Source organism: Pogona vitticeps, chromosome 3 (genome assembly GCF_051106095.1).
Source record: "Pogona vitticeps strain Pit_001003342236 chromosome 3, PviZW2.1, whole genome shotgun sequence".
Classification (NCBI taxonomy): domain Eukaryota; kingdom Metazoa; phylum Chordata; class Lepidosauria; order Squamata; family Agamidae; genus Pogona; species Pogona vitticeps.
Genome location: NC_135785.1, coordinates 187,880,151 through 187,906,998, shown reverse-complemented (window position 1 = coordinate 187,906,998; position 26,848 = coordinate 187,880,151). Strand labels below are relative to the sequence as shown.

Sequence of the window (26,848 nt, the reverse complement as noted above, 5' to 3'; positions counted from 1 at the left end):
TCAAGCCGATTCTGTATAATTTACACTAGTTACCAGTTGCTGTCCGGGCCCAATTCAAAGTGCTTGTTTTGACATATAAAGCCCTAAACGGCTTGGGCCCTGGATACCTGAAGGACCGCCTCCTTCCATATGAACCTACCCGGGCCCTTTTGAACGAGCTGTCCCTTAAGGAGATAAGAGGGGTGGCTTGTAGAGAAAGGGCCTTTTCGGCAGCTTCCCCCAGACTATGGAATGCCCTCCCGACTGAGATTCATCTAGCGCCGACGCTGATGACATTTCAGCGCCAGCTCAAAACCTTCCTGTTCCAGAAGGCTTTTAACTGAAATAATATCAGCTGTGGGTCTGATGGCGATTTTTAGAATATATATTTTAATTGCATTTTAATTATTTTGCCCTTTTATTTTGCCTTTTTATTGTATTTTAAATGCTGTAAGCCACCCAGAGACCTTCGGGTAATGTGGGCGGCATATAAGTTAAACAAACAAACAAACAAACAAACAAACAAACAAATAAATAAATAAATATGGTGAAGTAACTACGTAGATGTATTCGAGGTGCTAAATAGAAAGACTGAGGAGAAGAAAGGCAGCAAGGATGAGGATAGAGACAAGGAACAATTTAGGAGGAAGAGGTCTGATGGGTTTTGGGCCAACTGGCTGCCGGGTTTTTTAATTTACGCTGGCACTAAAAGTATACCCAGACCGTGTCTTCACCCTTTCTACAATGCATTGATCTTATATACCCCTCGTCCCATGGCAGGCGAGCCCTTCAATAGGATCCACTTAGTTCAGAGAGCAGCTAATCTAAATTCCATCCGTGTTTCAGGGTGCCAAGGGGTTTCAACCTTGCCTGGTTTGCTGGGATATCAATGCGAAAGCTCTCTGCAACCTTAAGCCATGCAAGTTCCAACATGTGTGTTCCTTATGCGGAGGCACTCATGTTCCATATCCTGCTTACGAGGATGCCCCGGAGCAGGTGAAGGCAAAGATCGAGGTGGGCCAAAGAGGCCTGCAGTGGGTCCAGCCACCTCTACAAAGGGGCCCCAATCCAATTAAAGTGGTGGTACTGGCGGTCTGGTTGCAGCTTTACCCGGATCATGAATCTGTTATTTATTTACTAAATCAGCTTTACAATCGGATTTGGAATCCCTGTTCATGGTAATAGATATGTGACTTCAGCAAACAATTTAAAGTCAGTTGTGAGTATGGCAGAGGTAGTGAAATGGAAGACTCAGAAGGAGGTAGCCAAAAGGAAGGTGGCCGGTAGTGTTGGGGAGCCTCCATTTCCAAATTTACATATTTTTCCCTTGGGAGAGCTTGGATCAGTGCAATGTGATTTCCTCATGATAACCTTTCAAATTCTCACAAGGGAGGTGAGTGTTCCCTTGGCTGATGAGAAGACTGAGGGCCCTTCTTTGGTTCTGACCTTTTGGGATTGAATTGGTTACAGTTCAGCTATCCAGCACATTGCTGGCTTGTAAAGTAGTTGGTTTGTGGATCTGAATCAGAAGCTTATTACAACGCAGCAGGGTCACTCTGAAAGACCTGCAAGAGGTGGTTGGCCACATCAGTTTTGCATATAGGGCAGCGCTTTTCTGTGAAGGCTTTGCAGAGCCATGAGTGGTTTAAAGAGGCCACATCACAGAAGAAAATTATCAGCGGATATGAAAAATCACATGCACACATGATTGTGTTTCTGGGATGGATTCAAGGGGATTTCACTTTGGAGAGATGAACTCCACTTGTGAGCAGACTTCCAAGTCACTCTGACACTGCTGGATTGTTAGGATATGGCATTTACTTTAGGGGCTGTTAGTGTGCCAGTTTGTTGCCCGAGACATGGAGTGACTCCGAAGTCATCTGTGATCTCACACTTCTGTAATTCTTCCCGATTCTGGCAGCCCTATGACTTGGACCAATGTTTGGGCCAACTCCTCAGTCACTTTTTGGTGAAAATACGGCGGTGGTTCATGTAGTGCGTACCCTCGCATCTAACTCACAGAGGGTCATGAGACTCATGAGAGCCTTTACACTACGTGGCCTGGAGTACAATATGTGTTCCAGGCTTATCATGTACCTGGTGTTGAGAATGAGCTGGCTGACACCCTGTCCCGTTAACAGCTCGACCAGGGCATTGGCCCAGAAGGCTCAACTTCGTCCAGAGATATTGCCCCAACAAGTATGGAGCCTTGGAGGATTGGAGCCAACAGGGTCATAAGCTTAGCAATTGCTCCAAGTACCAGGCACAGCTATGCAGCAGCATGTGAAGATTTTTTCATTATGCAACTGAAGGCATGGGCAGCCTCTAACAGTAGACCACTTGCAACAATTTGTGGTTCACACGCATTTTAAAGGTTTGGTTCCACACACCATTCAGGGGAAGATGTCTGCCCTGACATTTTATACTAAGGATCATGGTTACCCCGATCTGGTCGGCGACTTCAGGGTTAAAAAGCTGATTGAGGGTTGGTCTAAGGACAAAGACGCGTGCACACCTATGTCCCCCAGGATACTTGTTCAGTTGGGCCAAGCTTGGAAAGCTGTCTGCCCCAACCAATTCAAAGCGAGATTATTTAAGGCAGCTACACTATGCTCATTTTTTTGGGGGGGGTCAGATTGGTGAGTTGGTGAGAGCATCAAAATTAGTTAATTCACGTGCAGCATTGCTGATGAAGGACCTGCTGGTCTTCAAAGTCTTGTTGCATCGCCACCGATCAAAAACTGAACAGTTTGAAAAGGGTCAAATTATAAGGCTAGGGCCCTGCTCTGAAAAAGAGCTCTGCCTAGTCAAAGCCCTCACCGAGTTTATTCAGTTGAGAGGGGAATCCGGTGGGGTTTTGTTTTGACTCAGCAATGGTTCTCCCCTTACTAGGTATCAATTTTGGGCAATCATTTCCCAAGGCCTCCGTGCTCATTCATTTTCGTATAGGCACAGCATCTATGACTGCCGCCTTGAGTTATGCCCCCCCCCCACACACAGAGAGACTGACTGTGCAACTGTTTTGCTGCCCCTGAACTGCTGTCATCTTTATTTACAAGTAGGATGCAATCTGTTCTTGGTCCAGTATTTTGAATGACAAAACTACAGAACCCATGATCTCTTTGCATGCTGGGCACATCAGCTGGAGCTGCTCTGGTTGTAGAAATGAAATGAGAAGTGCCACAGCCAAAATTTCTGCCTCCAGGACAAACCAAGACAAAATGAATCATGCTTTGCCAATTTGGGGTGGGGCGGGGACTATTAAAAGTCACAAAAAATGGGGGCAAATGTCAATATCATGTGGGCGGTGGGATAGGGAACCCATAGCAAAAGTACAGAGTCAGATACATATAGCAAACAAATCCTCCATCTTGATAGCCCAACTGGTGCAGCTGTGTTGTTGCCCTAAGGCAGTGGTTCTCAACCTTGGATCCCCAGATGTTCTTGGACTAAAACTCCCAGAAGCCTTCACCACTAGGTGTGCTGACTGGGATTTCTGGGAGTTGTACTCCAAGAACACATGGGGATCCAAGGTTAGTAACCGCTGCCTTAAGGTGATGCTTTAACTAGCTCAAGAGTCTTATTTCTGCTGACCTCACACAGTCCTAAACAAACTTGGCAGAGACCAATTTCTCCACAGTAACTCCACCAACCTCTTGTTTCTGGAATCATAGAGAAGACAATAACATGGTGCACATGTTTCCAGTATTCAAAACAAGGCAGTGTGAACCCAAGGTAGGTATTCTTGGATGGAGAGAGTATTCTGTAGAAGGGGCAAATGGAAGGGCAAAGCACCCTCTTTGGTTATCAACCATTTAAACTCAAATAAGATTGAAACAGATAGAAGAACTCAGCAGATGATTGTCAGAAGGTAGCCAGAACTGCATAGGAGAAGGTGCTACTTCAGATACCAACAAGCCCATGATCTGAGACAGATGGCATGATGAAATGCATCTCATCCTTGGACTCTCAGACATTGATATTTTGCCCCCAAAGCCATTCAAGGCATTAAAATTACTTAGCAATACTCTAAACTGATCTTAGAAATGGACAACCAGCCCACTTTTTGGTACTGGTGAGATATGATCCAAGCAGGCTGTGCCAGAATAAACATGATAGGAATTTATTCTCACTGTTGTACTTATGCCAGCAAGATCTAAAAGAAGCATGCATTTTGACTTCTGGATAATTAACTATTCACTTTATCTTCCTCTTTCTTCAAATCATCTACCCAACCCCATGAAGTTTGTCTCATTTTGTCTTTATAATATTCTAGCAATTTTGTATGTTGCCTCTGTCTTATGCCATTTTGAATAATGCTGATTAAACTGTGTAGTAATTTGAACCATTCTGCTATATTTTGAAATATAGGTTTGTTTTTCAGCCAGTTCTGCTGCTTCACATATGTGTACTGCATCTTTTTAAGCTTAGAAACTGAATTGACTTCAAAACTGTTTTCTTAAATAAAGGCGTCTACTAAAGGCTTCCTATTCGGAGCATTTGTCTTATAAAGCTTCCACTATTTCTTCCTCAGCCTCTGTGATCAACCTGCATTTTGCATGTGGTCTGGTGCTGACTTTGCCACATTTTTTCAGAACATTCATATTTCCTTCTATGCTTACACTGAAGAATATTATCACATGTTTATTTCTAAGCTTGCTGTTGTTAAGAGCACAAACTGTCTTCTCTTAATTCTTCACTGACCTAAGACAGTGTGAAGAACTGAGCACCATTATTTAGGCAAGTCATGGTGTGATCAGACAGGGATTTGTCCTCTAGTTTGGTTTGTTTTGGGGACAAATTGGTTTTCTCTTTTTGCTGGCAAACACATGATGTTGGGGCAATCACAAATCAGCCCATTCCTGATTCGTGCCTACCCATACCTTTTTGAGTCCCTGTCAGGGGCTAATTGTTTTTTTTGGCATGGACAGCATTGCTCCATTTTATTTTTCTTCCAGCATGTGCGATTGTTGGAATTGAACCAAAGCAGGTGGCTTAAGCTGTCACTTTGTTGAAGCCACTTCAAGGTTTGGGGAAATTGAAAAATGGAAAGTTTCTTCCTGATCCCCTATGGAGGAGAAAATACAATTTTTCTTCTTCATTTTTTAGTCCTTGTTAGGCAATGCTGAATTGCTTGCTTGGCAAGCCAATAAAGAGCCATGCCACTTAAAGCTTTCTCCCACTCCCCCATTTCTTTCTTTTCCCTTTATCTTTAAAGGAAGGACCAAACAGAATTACCTGAGGTGTGGTGTTGTTTCCTCCATTCAAACCACCCCATCCTTGCATGTGGATTACCCTAAACGACATACTGTACCAGAAAGCAACTCTGTTTAACATGATCTAGTACAATCCAGGCTTGAAAAACTTGATCATGTAGTTGCACCCTCAGACACTGCTATGAGTAAAAGGAAGGAAACACAGTTCTAATTTCTGTTATTCTTTTTATCCACTGTTACAACATCATTTTGCTACTCCCCCCCAGTTCCTAATGAATTCATTAGTTACTACTGCTTCCTGAAAAAGAATTAACTCCTGCTATATATATTAAATTATCTGAAGTTGATCTGTTGGATATAAGATGCTGATTTTACATGGGGAAGTCTTAAACTCTGGATGTATACGTTTATTGAAGTATTATATAGCAATTGCTCAAACATGTTGTGAGTACTTCTGGAAATTAATGAGTCTCATTGAAGTGAATGGGGACGTGGTGGCGCTGTGGGTTAAACCGCAGAAGCCTGTGCTGCAGGGTCAGAAGACCAAGCAGTCGTAAGATCGAATCCACGCGACGGAGTGAGCGCCCGTTGCTTGTCCCAGCTCCCGCCAACCTAGCGGTTCGAAAGCATGCAAATGCGAGTAGATAAATAGGTACCATCTCAGTGGGAAGGTAAACAGCGTTCCGTGTCTAAATCACCCTGGCCATGTGACCACGGAAAGATTGTCTTCGGACAAACGCTGGCTCTATGGCTTGAAGAGCGGGATGAGCGCCGCCCCCTAGAGTTGGACACGACTGGACAAAAACTGTCAAGGGGAACCTTTACCTTTACCTATTGAAGAGAATGAGGTTCCCTTATGAGCAAAATGGTAGATTAGGTTTTACCACAAGAACACACACACACACACACACACACACACACACACACACACAGAGGATCCATGGGGAGGGGAGGGAAAAGACAGAGAGGGGAGAAACAGAGAGGGAGAGGGGAAGAGAGAGAAAGGGAGAAGTGAAGTAGAAAGAGAGACTGGAATCACATAGAAAGAGGGAGGGAGGGAGAAACAGAGACAGAGAGAAGAGCCCAAGGTATAGAGAGAGAACTTCTCTAGAGTGTTTTGTGGCCACAGGAATGTGAAGCAATTATTTCCCCTGACTTTTGTGCCTTCTCAGGTATTTAGGAAGAGTGAGCTAGTGCTGGGTGTAATTTAAAGTGAGCCCTATTCATTTTAAGAGGGCTTATTCCCAAGAGACAACTTAGCAGTAGCTCTGTACCTATGAACTCAACAATAGGTTTCTTTGAGTTGGGCATACTTCTGGACAACGGAATATATTAGGACTACATAGAAACAAATGTATCTGAACTGGGTAGGGCCTTCTTCTTAGTAGTCTGGCAGTAGAGATGGGGATGAATTTTAAAAATGAATAATCAAATTTCTTCAAAAATTGCAAATTCATTGATTATTATTTGGATGAATCAATGTCCCGGATGAATGTGACTCAATGATTCTTTTAGCAATTTTTGATTTGTTCATTTGGCTATAAATCAGCTCCCCAGGCACATAGAAACACCAACATTGCAGGGAGGCTTCTTTCTCTACAATCTCCACTACAATCCTTCCAGGTTTGGTGAACACTGGGTTTTAGATGAGTTATAAATTCATAACGAGGGATCTCCAGGAAAATTTTCCCCAGGCACTTAGAGACACCAAAATCACAGAGAAACTTCTACTGACTCTTCTCTACAATCTCTCCATGTTTGGTGAAGATTGGGCTTTCTCAAGCCAGCTGCTAAAGGACACTTTCCTTGGTAGTGGACCCACTTTGTGGTGTATAAATTGGATGTCGGACACCCAATCTTCTCCAAATTTGCAGCACTTGTAGAGGAGAGACAAGGGAAGCTTCCCTGTAGTGTCTCTGTGTGACTGGGAGGCTATTTTATAGGGCTTTAAAATAAAAAACTGAATTGACAGAATGATACATTGATTTGTTAGGGAAAAAAGTAAATTTGTAATTCGTGATTCATTGACCTTGGTAAATATCATGAGTCAAATTGAAACTGCATTGTGTATTGTTAAATTTCTGTTTTAAGAAGCCAGGAAACTTAAATGTGCCAAAAAACAAAAACAAATGTTATAAATTGGGATATTGCCTCTGTTTCCTCTTTTCAAAACACCAGAAAATAGTTCAGCATTACCTTGCAATATTGTGCCCAGATTGCCAGCAGGAAACAGAATGCCAAACTTTACATAGCAAAGGCCAGTCTGAATATTAATGACACCAATGTCAGCAGTCATGATAGTCTGCGAGACCCCTTCTGTTCACTGCCATTCATAAACAGACACCAAGCAAGAGAAAATCCCAGAACCTGTCTCCTTTTTTTCATCCCTTAATCACATTTCATCCAAAAATACAGCAATTTCCATGATGGTTTTTCAACTAGTTATCTGGATATTTATTGCTTGCCCAGAATAAATCATCTATTCAAGTTTAGACTTATCATCAGGCATTGTGGTCAAACTTCCACTTGGAGTCACTAAATTGTAATGGTTGATTCACCCAGGTGATCAGTCATACATATTTGAAAACTGCTTCCTCATTTGAGTACAGGCATGTAGGGTTTCTGGTTTTGACATAAGAGTTCAGTTTCTGGACTTTTTGGCATCAGAGAATGAAGGTCTTCCTTTCCTTTTTCCATGCATGAAAAACCTTCCTTCTCTTTGCTGACCATTGTTAGCAGCAGCACCCGACTTTGGTAGTGGTTGCTTGGCAGCTGTGGCTACTGCTCTCACTTTTGAATCTGAAACCATCAATGTGCCAAACACAAGGTGATGCATACATTTCAGTATTAAGGAGGAGGCCACGGGAATAGTCTTTTCATGGAATAGCAAATAGTCATTCAGGAAGAGGGGATGTGATATTAATAATATCTACATGGAAATAGATTTTGCATTGCAGAAATCTTAAACAGAAATGTTGAGTCAGGTGATTATTTCTTGCCAAAGATTCTTGTGAAGCCCCAGTAAATGCATCTAGGAAACTTGCCTAAAAACCAAACCAAATCTCAGTTATGACAATTACTTTGTGTGTAGGTGAGATATGAGTAACTGATGAAAAAAAAGGAGTCAGGTTCTCACATTCATAAAGCAGAGGGCCTTTTAAAAGGGTTGCATTGATTCAAAAGCCAGTGCAATATTTTAAATAGCTGTCCGCTGTTAGAGCAGTAGTGGGCAGATTTCAGACTTGTAGGATCCATTTTGATTTTGGTGCCAAAGAAATACACTTGGAATTTAAGAATTCTGATCTCAGGGGGAGAAATTCAGTAAAAGAACAAAATTCATTTTGCCCTCTGATGCAAAAAAACAATGTGTGATTACCTCAAGCTTTCTTTATTTCAGCCATACGTACAGCTTGGGAGCAAAGGAACAATTTTGTTGTTGACATTGTCATAATAGCATAGGTGGGCAACTTATACTCTTCCAGATATTGTTGAACTGCATCTCACATCAACACAACAAGTACAAAAGGTGAGTGTTGATAATAACCACATTCCAGAAACATCTGGAGGACCACAGGCCTCCTCCTGCCTCATGGTGTAGTGATCAGGGAAGATCTCACTTTTTGTGCAGCCATGAAATAAACCTTGGAACAGTCAAAAACAATAGCATTCCACTTCACTGGGTACAACATGTTGGCTAAAGTCCAGAAAAGGTTATGCAAAATAAAACTTGCTTGTATTTAACAACAAACAAGAACTGTTTTTGCCGCAACAAATTAACATGGATATTTCCTGCCCCTCAAAACGTGATAATTAATTTGCCCTGTTTCAGCATAGCCTACTTTAACAGGGTAATTACAAGGACTAAATAAGCTAATTGCCTTATATGCTGCCATGAACTCCTTGAAGGAACCAGTTAGATAAGTATATAGATTTTCTGAATATGTCACATGAATGAGCAACATCAGTTTCATGCTATGTGCAGCCTGACAACACAGTGGTCACCAACATGAATTCAAAGGCTGACTTGCTGAGAAAACAACCCTTCCATGTTTTCATTGTCCTGCTCCCTTGTTTATCCCTTTTCTTTCTCTCCTTGGCTTTATCGTGGAAACCATTGTGTGTCTTCACTGTTTTTACAATGCACAACCTAGCAGAGGGGGGCTCCAGTCTGGCTTGCTAGCCATTGTCAAAACACATCCATTATGTTTTTCATTGTTGTACTACAAACCTCAGACATTTGAAAAGAGGCTGCAAAGCTCAATGTTTGTCTACAGGGTTCTGAGCAAGACCCAGGCATAACATTGCTTACATGCCTCTGTCTCTCAAGAAAAGTTGTCAACATCCTGCGTGAGGACGTGTGTGGCAGACCCTCGCAAGAGTTCCTCTTGGGCCACTGACATGGGTTCTTGGAGATTATCACTTATATTAAAAACATATAAGAGGCCCAAAGGCCTTGGTTGGGCGATCTGTCGCACAGTGGGCAACCAATTGCCAACGGGAAGCTCACAAGCAGGTCAGGAAAGCAGGAGAGCTCTCCTACCTAGTGGTCACCATGGCTGATACACAAAACCATACTGTCTCTTTTGTCTGTCCTGAAGCAAGAGCAATAATTTATTTATTATTTATGATATTTTTACGCCACTTTACTCCTTAAAAGGACCCAAAGCAGCTTACAACAATTAAAAGACAATATTTAAAAGCTAAAAACACTAAGTATACCAATGTTTTAAAAAGAATTAAACAAGCATAATGTCAGACTGTCAATATAATCAAGACTAAAATCACATTTAGAAACAACAGAGCTGAACCATTCAGTTTTTGTTGATCGCCCTGAATTCTAGGATTGTGGAGGAAGGAGAAGTACCTCTTTATCCAAGGGAGGATACCTTAGTGAGAACACAACAATAGGGAAAGTGTGGCTTTCCAGATATTGTTGGACTACAGGTCCCATAATCATATGCAATTGGCTATCCTGGCTAGTACTGGTGGGCATAGAGGTTCTACAACCTTTGGATTGCTTGTATGTTTCCCAACGCCGTGTCAAGCAAATTAAGTTCCCCAACAGTGTTCTCATTTTCACTCCTGTTATGCTCAGCAGTGACAGTCGGATCAGTGATAGGAGCTATTGATTTTAAGATCTGCCAAAACCTCAGCTGCCATGGTCACACCTCAGCCTCCTCTTGACTTGCATTTAATTGTTCCATTCCAGAGGCTCTTTGTTTCTTTTTATATTGATCTCATTAACATTCCCGTATAGTTCCATGCTGTCAGCTTCCTTGTTTGCCTTTTGCTGTTACTTTGGTTTTGCTTTTTCTGTTCATTTCTCTGTCATGTTTCATTTTACTTCCCTGTTACAAGTAGTTTATGTATTCTGTGTCCACGAAAGTTCACATTAAAAAAAAGTCTTTAAAATGCCACTACGATTTGTCTATATTTTTAATGTTTTAGCTTCTGTTTTCTTTTGTTTCTTGTCTGAAATGCTTTCACAGACTGCTACCTCTTTGAAAACTACTAATGCCTCTGTATGGTTCCTCTCTCTCCGTAATAGTGAAAAATAAGTATCTTAAAACAGAGGTCCCCAAACCCCGGTCTGGGGCCCGCTGCCATTCCTTGGCCTGAGCCGGACTGGGCCGCTGAGACAGACCTCCCGCCCCACGCCCCCGCACGCACTCACCCTAAGTATTTCTTAGATATCGACATAGTATATATGCTGTTCCTAATATTGCCATTTTTTGTAGCTCTGATGATGTTATTTCTGGAATCTGCAACTGCTTATAATACTGTGAGAAATTTCATGATATTGTTCCCAAAGCCCCAATAATGATGGGGACCACTGAGGTATGTTTAATCCACAAGTGAGATGTTTCGATTGCCAGATCTCTGTACTTTGTTAATTTTTCCAGTTCTTTAGCTTCAACTCTGGCATCCCCTGGAATTACAATGTTAATGATCCAGACATTTTTTCATTCTATTATTACTATGTCTGGTATGTTATGTCCAAGGTATCTATCTTCAACATAACACACCAGAAATCCCACTATATCTGGACTTTGTCCTTTTCTGGCACTTATCTACCTGATGTTCCTATGGGCTTTTGGAGGCTGGCAAGTTATATTTGTTTGCATAATTACCAGTGCACTAATTTTGCCACTCTATCATGTCTAATTTTGCAATCTCTTTGTGCAATCTTTAGACATTTACAGATGAGGTGTTACAGTTTTATCTTTTTCTTGGCAGAGTCAACATTTGCTGTTAGCACTAATTCCTTGATTCTTAGCTTTCATTGCATTAGTTTGGACTGCTTGTTTTTGTGCTGCAAAATCAAACCTTCAGTTTCTTTCTTGGTGAACCTAGTTTTAGCCATCCCTGTTGAATTATTGTCATACCTTCCATCAATATTTTTAAGATGTTGTCCATGTAGTGATTTATTTTTCCATCTGTTTCATTTATTTTCAAATTGTCATTTCTGATATAGAGCTTTTGTTTCTGTTGTTTTCAAAATATTCCCCTAATTAATTGCCTTAAGTAATTTTTCTCTGCTTGTACTAATATAATCATTTAGACTTCTTTCCCCCCCTCCTTTCTTACATGCTGTATTTGCAGTAATCCACATCCTCAAAATTTTCATGGTAAATATAATCTGTCCACATCATTTTTCGGATGTAGTGTGTGATGCATGTTCATTTTTTTCCATGGTTTTCCTTCCAATTCTTCTAATTCATTTTGGATCCAATCTATTATTCCAGCTCAGTATCTAATTACTTGAACTTCCCATGTATTTATAGCTTTGATTGTATTTCCACCATTCAGTTTTGATTATAAGATTTTTCACAGTCTTTTGATGCATTCCCTTTCTGTCAGATCTTTAACCTTTACGTACAGGATGGTATCTGTTGTTGTTGTTGCTGCTGCTGCTATTTGGAGGCAAGCAGAGTTCCAAGAGAGGCTGCATTTGGAGACTTGGGGATCACAAATAGGCTATGGGATGCAGGCTGCACATTCTGATATTAATGGATAATCTCTATTTTTTGTTTATTAATAAAATGGTGGCCCTTGCAATCATAAGAAGTTAATAATTTAACAAATCACTTTGGGGAGCTGGAATCTAAATGATCTGAATGGCTATAATATAAACAGTGGCCTTTGGACACTGCTAGCTTCTTTGGATCACCATAATTCCTTGTATCCCAGAACAGTATAAATTGTAGGTTTAAATTTCTTGCTGGAAAAAACAATTTAAAAAGTAGCAAATAGCGGTACACTTAGTACTATTACCATGAGAGCCGGTGTGGTATAGTGGATAGAATGACAGCCTACGACTCAAGAGACCTGGGTCTGAAAGTCCAGTTGGTATACAAACTCACTGAGGTGATAGCAGTGGTGAAACCACTCCTGAAATATCTCACATACATTGAAAACCGTATTAGGGTAACTATACATTGGATTTGACTTGATGGCAAATAACAAAGGAATACTCTTGTAAATATTAAGTAATAAGAATAAAATTATACATTACAATGTTGCATGTATTCATTTTAAAAAAGAAAATGGCAATTGTTTTAAAACTGAAACCATAGATTGAAGAATCTTTCCCAAATACAAAGAAAATGGGGCTATTTGATTTCATGTTGGAAGAGCTGTATTTCAAGATGAAAACAAATAATACTCTGTTTAACTCTGTAGTGGGTGGCTGGATAGCTCACTGCGTTTGGTGTCTGGCTGTGTAGCCAGAGGTTGGGAGTTTGATTTCCACTGTGTATCTCTGAAGAGTCAGCCTGTGCGGCCTTGGGCAAGCTACATGGTCCCAGGGTGGCCCCAGAAGAAGGGAATGATGAACCACTTCTGAGTATTTTCTACATAGAAAGCCTTGAAAAGGATCACCATGTCAGAATTGATTTAACAGCACATAATTATTATTAGTGATACTGTATTTCTAATAAATTGTGACTGTCACATCTAGAAGGATGGAATATATGTTCACCTGCTGAAGATACCAGTTGCCATATGATTATTCCAGAACACTGCTTTGGTCAGACCTCACCTGGAGTATTGTGTCCAGTTCTGGGCAGTTCAATTCAAAAAAAGATGTTGACAACCTGGAACGTTTCCAGAGGAGGGCGACTAAAATGGTTAAAGGTCTGGAAGCAATGTCCTATGAGGAGCGGCTTCGGGAGTTGGGAATATTTAGCCTTACAAAAAGAAGGTTGGGAGGAGACATGACAGCCATGTTTAAATATTTGAAAGGACGTCATGCTGAAGTGGGGACAGGTTTGTTTTCCAGGGTTCCAGAAACTAGGACACAGAGCAATGGTTTCAAACTACAGGAAAAGAGATTCCATCTGAACATTAGGAAGAACTTCCTGATGGTCATAGCTGTCCAGCAGTGGAATAGGCTGCCTCGAAGGGTGTGGAGTCTCCTTCTTTGGAGGTTTTTAAAGCAGGGGCTGGATGGCCATCTGTTGTGAGTACTTCGATGGATGTTCTCGCATGGCGGGGGTTTGGACTGGATGGCCTCAGTGGTCTCTTCCAGCTCTGTGATTCTATGACATAGTTACCTGTAAAGCAGCACTGCAGTTTGACAAGAAACCTCATGCAGTTGAGTTCCAGGACTCTGAGGGGAACATGTAGCTGATGCATTAGAAAGGATTTGGAAGTACTTTTTCATATCTTGTTAAAGGGCAAAAAGAAAGCATCAATGACTTAGGTGCCTGATACAGTTCTCACATTTTAAGTAATGTGTCAACAGAGAATTCAGAAGATATCAGAGCTCTACATCTGACTTAAGTTGTCTCTTACTTTACAGATGGATAATGTGGAATTTAGAAATGTATAATATAAAGAAGAAAGCTCATTGCTGATATCTGAAAGCACCTCCAGATCCCACGGATACTGATTCCCCCAAGGAAATCTTTAATGGCTAAATGAAAGTAAGCAGTAAGAGAGATGTTTCATGGAACATGAGACTGAAATTACAGTAATAAAACCCTCCATTTACAGCATGTGAAACTATCCCACCAAGCAAAGCAAAGCCAAGCCAAGCCAAAAAAACTCCAAATCTCTAACATGTGGCCTGCTGCAACGTCTCCTGGTGATTTCTTCATTACATTTCTTCTCGATACACATTACTGAGTGTAATATTTATGAGTGAAGAAAGCAGGATATGAATAAAGATATAAATATGTCAAACTAAGAGAGGCTGCAGTTTTCCTGAAAAAGCATTAATATAAGTTTTAGCTGTGAACCCTACAGAAGGGATAGCTCTAACCCATCTTCCAGAGGTGCTTAGGAAGCCTGGTTGAGTTGGCCAGCCATAACATACTCCGGGCACAAATAATCTGAAAAGCCAGTTCTCTGTTTGTGGAAGTAAATGTGAAGCAAGTTCTGTGTATGGATCCCAAAAACTGAACTGGTTCTGCCTTACTATGCCTGGCCCCAGTCTTGAGTCACTCCAGGCTGATGAATATTTTATGTTCTCTCCCTGAGCCAGGATGACCTGCCCAATGGACACAGGATCTTGTTGGCATTGTCCACATCCACATATTTCCTTCTCCAAAAGTGCTGGTGAAACAGTTGCCATTAGAAAAAGCAAATTAAGCAAACCGAAAGAGCAGGGAATACTTATCAAATCTGAAGATGACACAAAATTGGATGGAATAACTAATACCTTGGAAGAAAAGAACAAAATTCGAAAAGATCACAAAATTCAAATAGACTTGAACACTGGGCTGGAAAAAAGAAGGAAATTTAACAGGAATAAGAGCAAAGTTCTATAGCTAGGGAACGGAAACCAAATGCACACCAGTTATTTTTATAGTGTTTCCCTCTAATCCTGTAATCTGACAATCCTCATAGATTTACTATGAGTTCAGGTGTCAAAATGCTCTGTTTGTGTTTGTTATTTCCCAGAACACTTCTTTCTTCTGTTTATAAATGTGCTTTGAAGATTGTTCTCAAACATTTGTTTTTTTCTTCTTACTTTTCATTCTTCTGCTGTGGACCTGCACCGAAGGGAAAACTTCCTAAACTATCACTCAGTTGCCTGAAAGCAGTCAGAAAGAGTAGGTGGGCAAGAGGCATGTACATTCAGATTTATTGTCAACTAATTCTTAATATTTTCCCAAATGTGCAGTTTGCCCTTCAGCACCAAAAATAAAGTGATGTTCATTCTTTCTTTTGTGTTTGTAAAATAGAAAGTATAAGGAAAACAGTATAAGGCTCTCTTGGTTCAATAGATTAAAATTTGAAATGATATTTAAGAAGCAAAGACCCTAGAGGGAATAACAAAACACACCTTGTTTTATGACAACTTTCATATTGGATGCCAGGGTTTTGACTCCCCACTCCCACCCCCCAAAGGTGCTATGTGAAATTTAACCCTGCTCATGCTTGAGCCGAGCTCTGTACATGTTTTAAGCTGGGACTCTAAGAACGAGTAGTGTATTTGACCCGCAGGTTGTAGGGTTAGAACACTGCAACTTTTTGATTAAAAGTGGTGACATCACATGCTAACACCATCTGTCTTTCCAATTATCTCTGAGTTTAGCTGCAGTCCTCATAGTAGATAGGAGGGGAATCCATTTTTTAGCAACAGTATTGTTGTCATGAGTTATCATGCAAATTATGTTGGTCTTCACTTAGCTTTGCAAAAAAAAAAACTGTTGCAAGTGGATATTAGAATGGTTACTACTGATTAGGTGATATGCATCAGAACAGGTGCTGTAGTTTTTAAATTCCAGTTCAATATTTACTACTACATTACTACTGGGTACTCTTGGGCTGTGTGTGTGTATATATACACTATCAAAATTCTTGTTTGTTTTCTTGTTGTTATTTGTTGACTTCCTTCATTGTCTTCCAAGCTGGCTTGTGGTTTTTCTTTCAGAAATTCGGGGGACATATGTGGGAGGCTCTAGGTCTGTTTTCAGTATCTGAAGAGAGCCTGTTAGCACATGTGTAGGGAGTGGGACCTCACTACAAGATTTCCTATTGCAGACAGAAGTTCTGATGTGTCACATAAAAATACTGTAGTTCTTTACAAATGTTGAAGCAAATGTGTGTAGATTTGGATTGGACAAATGTCCTGGGAAACTGGAAAAAGGCAGTTTCTCAACATGCTTGGGTAAAAATCACTGACAGCTTTAAAAGGGTTATTTTATATGTGTACAGTTCTTTCTGTTCTCCTCACTCAGTCTTTCACTATGGAGTCGATATTTTAAATAGTAATTCCAGTTAAATCACAGGGTTCTTATTCTTACCAGCCTGGGGATCTGTATTATCCAGGAACTACAATAAGCAGGAAGAAATAACAGCAGTGTTTGTGAGCAGGCTGTAGCTGGCATCTGCAGCATGCTAATACATGCTGGTCTAAGAGAGGCAAATCTTATTTCAAAGCCATCACAACTTCCTCCCATTTCCTGCTGCATGGAATACCAAGAGAAAGTGGTGATCCTTGATTGCAGGAAAAATATGGATTCTATTACCTATAATAAAGAATATGGAAACAAGTACTTATCTATATGTCTTACTCAACAAAAAGATATATTAAAGTCTCTTTGCCCACTGCTTTAAGAAATGAATTAGAATTTGACCAAAGAGTATACTAAAATAGATTTTTATATCAAGCACAATGGTTTATCTATTACAATTTATTTTTAAAGGTTGTAGCTCATTTTTCTCCAACCAGACAGATTCACAGCAGCTCACAAAAGAAAAAGAAACATCTCAAACATTACCAGTGCTACAGATCTAGCAGCCAGGTCTATAGGTACATTCAGAGTCCCTATGTGTTCATGAGCTGGATTAGTATCCAGGTGTGTTTTTCTGAGATTGGATGCGGTTGAGTGTATTAGCTTGAGGCTGTTTGTTCATTTGAGATGTTTGAAAGTATATATTTGTGGCTCTGTTTATTTGGGGGGAGGGGTGTTCTGCTCCAAACACAGAAGGAGGAGGGAATGGGCTACAGCTGAGAGGAGGTGAGTGCTAAGGGGAAGTGACTCACTGTCTTGGATTGGGGAAGAAGGCAGAAGCTACCAGGTCTATAAGCTGCTCTCAGATATCCCACGAGGTCCAAAACAGGAGCCTGTGAACAAGGTGAGTACTGAATGTTCAGCAGGCAGGTCTGAGGGGAAGTTAAGGAGCTTTTATATTGACTGGCATCATCTGTGGCATGTTTGACTTCCTGTGAGAGAACATAGAAACATATACCTGCAACAGGTGCTAATTGGTTGCCTCAGCAGAAGGGACAATACAACAGCTTAAGCACCACCTATTTACACCTCAGCTTTATCAGAGAAAATGATGCTGAGCATTCTCCTGGGGAGGGGAGAATTGTCTGGAAGAAGCACGAATAGTACATGCAGGAGGCAAGCACTTGATACAGAGAAGCAGAGCTACTAGGAAGCACACTGGTCTTAGGTGTTACAGAATCAACATCAGCCCTGCCCACGGACAGTGTATCTGAACTGGAACAAGGACAGCAAAAAGCACAGACCATGGAAGTACAGTATCCACAAGGATTTTGTGAATGGGAGGATTCCAGTCACTTCCCACAGGAGGAATATATGTGTGATGATTGTAGGTGACTCCTTCCTAAGGGGGACAGTTTGTAGACCCAATGGAATAACTTGGGGAGGGGGTGCTGTCTGCCTGGTACAAAGACCCAGGGCACAAGAGACAGCTTGCTAAGACTCATCGAGTCTACAGACCATCATCTTTTCCTTCCAGTCCTTGAAGGAACAAATCATGTGGCCAGACACAGCCTTCAATGTATGACAGCTGATGATGAGGTTCTGGTGAAAAGGTGAAGGATCTTAGGATACAGAAAAAACAGGCCTGTTTTGCTTCTTCTTCACTCTCTTCATTGCCCAAGAAGAGAGGCAAGAATACTGAAAGTAAACAACTGGTAGCAGAGTTGGCAGACATTTGGGTTCTTGGAACATGGTCTCGCCTTCTAAGAAGAAGAATTCAATAAGCAGCCAATAAAAGAAGAAATAGAATAAATAATTAATACATTAAAAGTAGGGTAGTCATCAGGAATTGGATGGATGGGTTGGATGTGGAGTATTATTAAAAAATTAGAAAAATGTTGGTACCTAAATCACTATCTATTTTCAATAAAATAATGGAGAGAGGAAAGATTCCATTATCCTGGAAGTCACTGATAATTATATTAATTTTTAAAATGAATGAAAACCTTATTGGCCCTGAAGCTTATAGACCTATTTCTCTAATAAATCAAGATGCTAAGATATTTATGGCAATATCAGCAAAGAGAGTGAAAACTTTTATTACTAAATACAATAAAGAATATCAAAGTGGTTTTCTGCCAGAATGGCCAATGGCAAATCTGCAGAGGAGAGTGCTAAAAGTAATAAATAGAATATCTAAACAAAATGTAAAAGAGGCGTGATTTCACTAGATATTTTAAGGCATTTTGATTGTGTGGAATAAGCAGCATTGAAAATGATAATAAAGGTACTGGGTTTTACTAAACGTGTTAAAGATTAATGGAACAATTATACTCAGAGAATACCACAACAGTACTAGTAAAAGATGGGATAACAGAACAAATATCTCTAGGTCTATGTACTAGATGAGCACACATGCTTTCTCTAGTATTGTTTAGTTCTAGAACTATTAGTGAATGTTATTAGAGAAGATAAAGACATTCTAGGTAATAATACTAAAGATAGAGTTAAAATTAGTTTATTAGCAATTTAAAACCTTTAAAAAGTTATGGAGAGGGCAAAACTACATCCAAAAGAATTTGGAGAGATAACTGGGTTCAGATAAATTGGGCTAAATCAGGAATGGTTATGTTTAATTATAAGAAAGAGGTAAGAGAAAATACAGAAAAAATGGATGTCAATATTCAAAATACAATTAAGTATTTAGGTATAAATATCCTTACTAATTTGAAAAGATTGAAAGAGGAGGATTTTAAAATATTGAAACTAGCAGTAAAAATTAAATTAAATTTAAGGAATTAGGCAGAATCACAATATCCAAAATGAAGACACTACCCAAGATAAAGTTTTTATTTATGATGCTATTGATAAAGATAAATGAAGAAGAGTTTAATGGTTGGCAACATATGATTGATAGATTTTGTAATGGAGATAAGAACTCAAGGATTAATAAGAGGAATGTATCAAAGTTTATAGTCAAAATGATAAATTGCATGGGATTGATTTTCTTTTTCCAGCAAGACATGATTGACCCATATGATGGAGAATTCAGAAAAGTTACTTTTTAAAGTTAGAACTCCCAGAATTCCCTAGGCATCATGACCACTACTAAGCTGTAGTCCAAAAAAGTAACACTTCTAACCTGAGTAATTATAATCTGGAGCTTCTTCTTTGGAACTAAAACTAGGCAGCACTCTATAGACCTAGACTATGATTTTAACTAGCCAAGATGGCCAGGGGCCAACTGATGCCTAGATGAAGCTGTGCTGAGCCCAAATCCCTCCCAGCCCACGGATGTTGAAAACTGCTTGTATGAAAGTGACACTGAATACATTCTGAATGAGATGTGCCTCTGAAAACAACCACACATTCCCAGGGCTTGGGAGATAATGACCAGAACCACAAACAACTCTAATAACTTAAATAAAGTTTGTTTGAAAGCAAATCTTATGTAGAATCATTAGAGAAACATGGAGCCCTCAGTAATTGAATTCTAAATGGAAAATATGCAACAAACTGGGAAATGGGGAAAAAATGAAGGGGAAAAGAGTACTAAAGTGGAGGGCTTGAACCCACCAAGCATATGAAACTTGCAAAATAAGAGCTTATAGAAAATCTGGAAAGGAGAGTTTAATTTATGTGTGGACATTGCAGTGGCAGACAAAGAGCAAGCTGTGAAAACTAAATTGATTTTATATTTGCTTGGGGAAAGGAGAAGAGGAAAAAGGGAGACATTGCTTGCCCATACTTCTCAAGCACAGAGTAAAAGTAAAGGTTCCCCTTGACATTTTTAGTCCAGTCGTGTCCGACTCTAGGGGGCGGTGCTCATCCCGTTTTCAAGCTGTAGAGCCAGCGCTTGTCTGAAGACAGTTTCCGTTGCCACGTGGCCAGCGTGACTAGGGAACGCCGTTTTACCTTCCCACCGAGGTGGTACCTATTTAGCTACTCGCATTTGCATGCTTTTGAACTGCTAGGTTGGTGAGGAGCTGGGACAAAGCGATGGGAGCTCACTCCGTCGCGTGGATTTGATCTTACGACTGCTGGTCTTCTGACTTTGCAGCACAGGCTTCTGCGGTTTAGCCCACAGTGCCACCATGTCCCCACAAGCACAGAGTACCTTAGCTTTATTAATAAGTTGTTTTTCTGCCCATTACAACTCCAGGAGGAAGGAAACAGTGACAAGATACAGTTCTTTCATGCGGGACCAAGCAATTGGAGAAAGCAATGGAATTTTTTTTACCAGTTTAAAGACAAGAGGCAGTTGCATTTTTTTAAAGGAATCTGGGATTCATTAATAAGGGAAGGGTCAATGGGTAGACTGCAGGACATTCAGGTGAGAGAGGGATTGTTGAAGGAAGCTGAGAGTACAGTCAGTGGTGGGAAGGCTGCGTGTTTCATCACACTAGAACAACTTCCACAGTTTTTGATCATATGGTCACAGCCTTAGTAACAAAGTAAAACATATAGCTGCCTTCATTCTTCAAAGCCTTGTTTATTTGGGTCTCAAAAGAAGAAGAACTCAAGCACCAGAGGTATGATACTTTCCCTCACTTGGAGGGGGGGGGGAGAAGAAGTTGCATTCAATTCATTATTTGGAATTTAAATCTTAAGAAATTCCAAATTAACACACAGTATAGTTAATTTAGTTTTTTCCTTTGTCCTTAGTGAAACTCCTAGCTAGCCTTTGAGCTATCACCTAGTTTAACCCTGAGTTTGAAGATTCTAATAAGGAAGAGGATCTTCTTGTTAAAGCGAAGCGGGGAAGCACATAGGCCCCTCTCTGAAGCCTTTTATTGATTAACCCTGTCTCCACGAAGTCTCCAGCATGAATGTAATAGCTGCCCCCTGTTGTTTTGCCCTCATTATCTGGCCCTAAGAAGTCTGAATGTGAGATACCATTTAACTTCTATGGCTAACAGCATTTAATAGACCTACACTCAGTGAACATGTCAAATATTTTTTGAAGTAATGTCTACCACCATACAATGTGGTGCCATTAAGTTGATTATGCTGCACTGAAGCCCTTCCTTTTGCCAGTGAACCTCAGTGGGTAAAGTTGGGTGGCCACAGTCTTTTACTGAAAGAAGACAGAAAAGCACACATAATTTTATAAACCTGTTTTCTGATGAGTTCTTCTTCTCCCCCTCTCTCGCACATCCTTTTGCTTTTCTAGATACAGAGGTGTGTTAATTTTGTTGTTATTCTTCTGCATCTACACTGGGCAACAACTGCTGATTCTGGTACCTTGCAGCCTATCAAATGCACAGTGAAGCAATACACAAATGATAGTTGGACAACCCAACTTGGCTGGAACGCAATAGTGTTTGGGGATGCGAATATTCATGTTCTTAATATTGGTCCACAGGAGAGGAAACCCTTTCAGAAAATGCATGAAATATTTTGCTATCTCACACACCTTCAATTAGGGATCTCTCTCTTGTTTCTCAGCATCTGGGACTACCTGTGTGATGACACCCCGTTGCCCCAGAAGTTCCTATCTGTTTCCAGCACATGCTTCTTCTTCTACGATTTTACCAGAGATGCCAATGCAAGCAAATACCTCTGTATTAGACACAACATTCTGCATAAACATACAGGCAGCTAGAACTGGTTTCTGGTGGCTCCAAAGTAGTTACTTTCTTGTCCTACAAGGTTATCCTACCATGCATGGAAGGATAGCTCTTACTGTTTCCTCTGAAACCCTCACACCTGCATAAACAATCTATTCTATGCTAAGATAGTGCAGTGTCTGGCTTGGAACGCTAAAGATATGGATTCAATTGCTCTGCAGTCAGAAGTTTCTCAAAGGGTCAGAATTTACAGAAAAATAAATCCATGGCTCTCCATCAAGAGTAATAAGGTGTGTGTGTGTGGGGGGGGTTATAAGAAATATGATCCCATGCTACTGTGGGAGAACCTGGATCCCACTGGTAAAAGTAGGGATAAAGAAAAGCACACCTGGTTATAGTTGCTCTTCTACTATGAGTTCTGCAGTTTAGGGTGCAATGAAAATTTACTTTGGAAAAAGCTCTGTAATGGCTTTTTCAAAGTGGCTCTGAGTGTGATTCATCATTTGAAGATGAAAACCCAGTGCTACTAGATGAAAGCTGCTCAGAATTTGAAGAGAGTGTTCTCATTGACATACCTCAGAGTGTATCTCAGAGCACAGGTGAAAGTTTCTGGGAATGCCTCCAGGTGCTATCCATCACGTCACCATATATGTCTAGTTTCCATTTGCACTTGATATGATTGTGGATTATTTTGTCATAATACTGTTGCCATGTGGCTGATTCTACCATGTTGTGTTAGAGCTTGAAAGCTAAGTGTTTTCCCCGGCTTCTATGCCTGGCAAATGGAAGGAGTGGGTTAGATGGCCATGGCTGGCCAAGAGGCAGAAAATCTAGAGATGAGAGGCTAGCACAGGCTTACTCAATTAGGTTAGGATGAAATAGACACACAAATTATCATGACCTCACAAAAACATTCTAGAGCACATAATCTGGAAAAAAAATGAAATAAGGGGGCACAGCTTGTTTACCATGTGGTGAAAACATTGTTTGAGCCCTGCTTGAATACTGGACATTAAGTAGCTGAAAACTGGCAGACGGTCTTCTAACCATAAACCTGACATATGTTGACATTATTCAGCAGAAGAAAGCAAAAAACAAAACAAAAACAAAAAAATACCCTTCAATTACTTCTGCACTAGGGTTATAGATAAGAAAAACTGCAGTTGGTGCAAAACATGTGGGAAATTTGCTTGCAGTGTGGCACGCTCTGCTTGTCCATAATGTGCCTGGCACAAAGAAAAAAACATTCACTGAGGCATTACCCTCAGCAGACACTAGCTATCAAGATAGAAAATTGTCACAAGAGAAATGATGCCAGATTTCCCTCCCGATAAATAATCACTGTTGGTTTCTTTCAGAGTTCACGATGGTTTCTCTCTTGACTGGCTGGCTGGATGTTTGTTAGAAGAAAATTGTTGCAGGTTTGAATCAGAAATAACAGTACTAGTGTTTTTAAGACAATAATTTGTATTTATGATACTTCTACACAGAAAGGGAGGACCATCAACTACTTAAAACAAATGTTACGGTTCAGTATGAACATGTGCTTCCCAGCTCTTTGTGTTGGTATGATATGGAATAATCTTGCTTTACCAGTCATAAACTCTCCTGTGGAAATGGGGTGCTTTCATACCCTGCAATACATCAACAATCCTGTGGCATTAGAAAATCCCAGAAATCACTTGCTACAAGTTATTTTATCCTTCTGAGTGAGGAGTAAGGCAAAAATTAAATTCCACATTTAAAAAGCAAAACAAACTTTCAATTATAAATAAGACTTACAGCATTTCCAATTTTCACTTGTGTTCCAAAAGGAAACAAAAAATCACATTAAGGAATTCATGGTAATGTGCACATCTTGTGAGCAGTAAACATTTTGTAAAGTTCTGTGTGTATGCAAGGTTTGATCATTTTGTGGATTATATGATTTTTTTATGTTTGGACCCACTCTGGAGAATACTTGTATATCATCCATTAAAATGAAGTCTATAAAAAGATATTCAGTAAGGAAGTGCATGGTTTGTTTGTGCCAAAAAACCTGCAGCCCCAGCACTGTGCCAAAAAGGAGCAGGACAGCTGCAAAAAGGGGCAGGATGGATCTCTGTATGTCAAACCATGTGTGGATGCCATGAGTTGATTTGAACCAAATAGCACCCAAAGAGATCCAAATGGGGCACTGTTTGCCCCTCTCGATGTGCACTAATGCAGTTATATATACTGAGAAGGCCAAAACCAAAAAGCTAAAAGGAGCAGTTGGTATGTGTGGTATCACACATTCAGATGTATGCTTAACAGCATTTGAGGAAGTTTCTTTTGGACTGCAGCTCCCAGAATCCTTCTATTGAATTAGTTCCTCCTAAAAAGGCAACTTTATTATTATTTTTTAAAATTTCTGGCTGGGGCAGGGCTGGCATTAACTGCTAGTCATGGGATTTCTGGGCTTTAACAAAGGAAAAAACAGTCACACTGTAGAGGGACTCATATTCATGTTTGGCTTCAAAGAATCATAGAAAAGTGACGTTGGAAGGGGCCTACAAGGCCATCAAGTCCAACCCCCTTGCTCAATGCAGGAATACAATCAAAGTATATCTGCCAGGTGATTATCTAAGTTTTTCTTAATGCCTCCAGTGTTGGAGCACTCACCAACTCACACAGTAACTGGTTCCACTGTTCTACTGCTCTAACAGTTAGGAAGTGTTTCCTGATATTCAACCAAAATCTGGCTTTCTTTAACTTGAGCCATTGTTGTGTCTCCTGCACTCTGGGATGATTGAGAACAGATCTTGCCCCTCCTCTGTATGACAGCCTTTCAAATATTTGAAAAGTACTATCATATCACTTCACAGTCTTCTTTTCTCAAGCCTAAATATGCCCAATTCTTTTAGCCTTTCCTCATAAGGCTTGGTTTCCAGCCCCCTGATCATTTTGTCGCCCTCCTCTGAACTTGCTCCAATTTGTTAGCATCCTTCTTCTCACTCATAGTTTTGCTAAGCCAGTTATCCCCCATCTTGTAACTGTGCAATTGGTTTCTTATAAGGTGCTGAATAAGGTGCTGAATTCGGCAGCTCCATAACAAAGTACACTGACTCCCCACAAAAATGCCCCTTTCATGGAAACTATTAATAATAATCCTGTGCTGTCGAGTCAATGCTGACTTATGGTGATGCTTTTCAGGGCTTTCCTGATAGAGAATATTCAAAAGTAGTTCATCATTTCCTTTTTCTGGGACTGTGGAGTTTGCCCAAAGCCACACAGGCTGGCTCTGCTTGCAGGAGGCATAGCGGAGAACTGAACTCCTAAGTGTATCTAAATCGCTGAGCTATTTAGCCAGGATAGGAAGTTATTTGGGAAGCCTTATTTCCCATCAGAGTCACTGCAATTAGCAGCAAGGTCCTCTATGTATGGAAACCTTTTTTCTTTTCTCTTCATAAATCAAGCTAAGCTCAAAATAACAAGCAAAGAAGTACGGGGTGGCTGTTTAAAAGTATGCAAACAAGCTGAGCGGTCATTTATTTTTGAAAAGTTGATGCAACTAGGCATCAAGTATTATAATGTTATGCAGTATTTGCAATTTGCACTGAAATAATTCTTGCTAATGTGAGAACTTCTATTAAAAACACTTCACAGAATGAGGAAGAAATTGCAGGGTCTCATCTTCATGCATTAGGTAAAGCAAGTGAAGGTTTGCATCCCTAATTTAGGAAATACCTTCCCTGGCATTTAGGCTTAGGTGCAGTTGAGTGTACAGTAACAGAACATAAGGAATTCTTCAACTGAAGTAGTTACTTCCTGGTGCCTGATTTCCTTCCATGTTAATTGGGTCTCTATGGCGGTCAACCTTGTAGCCCCTGTTTATATGTTCCTCACAAAGGATCACATCCTTTTTCCTTCACGCTGCCACCAGGTATTCTTCTAATACCAATTATGTTATACACATGTGCTGCCAAACTTAAGGGTTATTGAACTTGGGAATCAGAAGTTTAATTAACAAATATTCTTTTGGTTGATTTGGGTTGTTCGGGCTCTTTGGCCATGTTCTGAAGGTTGTTCTTCCTAAGGTTTCACCAGTCTCTGTGGCTGGCATCTTCAGAGGACAGCACTCTGTGCTCTCTGTGCAATAAAATATTATTTTATTGTCAAGTAAATCATAAAGGTAAATCACGTAAGAACTGTATCAGGTATTAACATGGATTGGATTATGTATGCAATCACTTTTATTCCAAACTACTATATACTTTTAATCAATATCTTATAGTGCTTATAACCATTCCTGCTTATTCAATATATTTTACCCTTCTCAATTCCCTCTCCTAACACCCTCAGCTTAATTCACTAACCCTCTCCTTCTCTCTCCTAAACCCTAACTGCCATTCCACATTCCCAACTGTCTCTCCAACTCTCTGTCTCTCTAACTCTGCCCCTCCTGTCTTATCCTTGGCTCCTCCATCTTGAGCTTTTGTGATGGACAGGCAGGAATGATGTCACCTGTTGGCATTTCGCTACAGTCTCATTATTATTTCCTACAATGTTTATTGTGTCTAGATGATTAGGGATAGTTTGTTGACGTAAAAGACAGCTGTGTGGTCCAAACAAAATAAAATTCAAATGCAAAAATAGATAATACTTTTATAGACCACTAAAAACCCATCACACACCAAATAGAGCTTTTGTGTATTAAACACCACTTTATCAGGATTGTACCAGTGTGAAAAACTTAAAGTCCAAAACTTAGAGGTGGTTTAGGCATCAGAGAATCATAGCGTAACAATATATATAAAAAAAACATGTTAACTTACTAAACTAAACTACATATCCTACAAGAATTTACTTATATACTCTTATAATCTACTTATATTTATTTAATATTTAATCTACTTACATATTCATTAATGCAGAA

The 26,848-nt window shown here is 40.1% G+C and overlaps 1 long non-coding RNA gene across 3 annotated transcripts in view; it reads left to right on the top strand.

Moving 5' to 3' along the window:
* The window catches only part of LOC140705716 (uncharacterized), a 452,706-nt gene that overhangs the window by 172,616 nt on the left and 253,242 nt on the right, over positions 1-26,848 (top strand). Inside the window, exon 3 of one of the 3 annotated variants that reach the window (XR_012085189.2) lies at positions 13,999-14,213. The exons of the other annotated variants lie outside the window; for them this stretch is intronic. This is a non-coding gene — a long non-coding RNA (uncharacterized LOC140705716). Of the gene's footprint in view, positions 1-13,998; positions 14,214-26,848 lie in introns of those variants that run through there. 3 annotated transcript variants of the gene reach the window in all.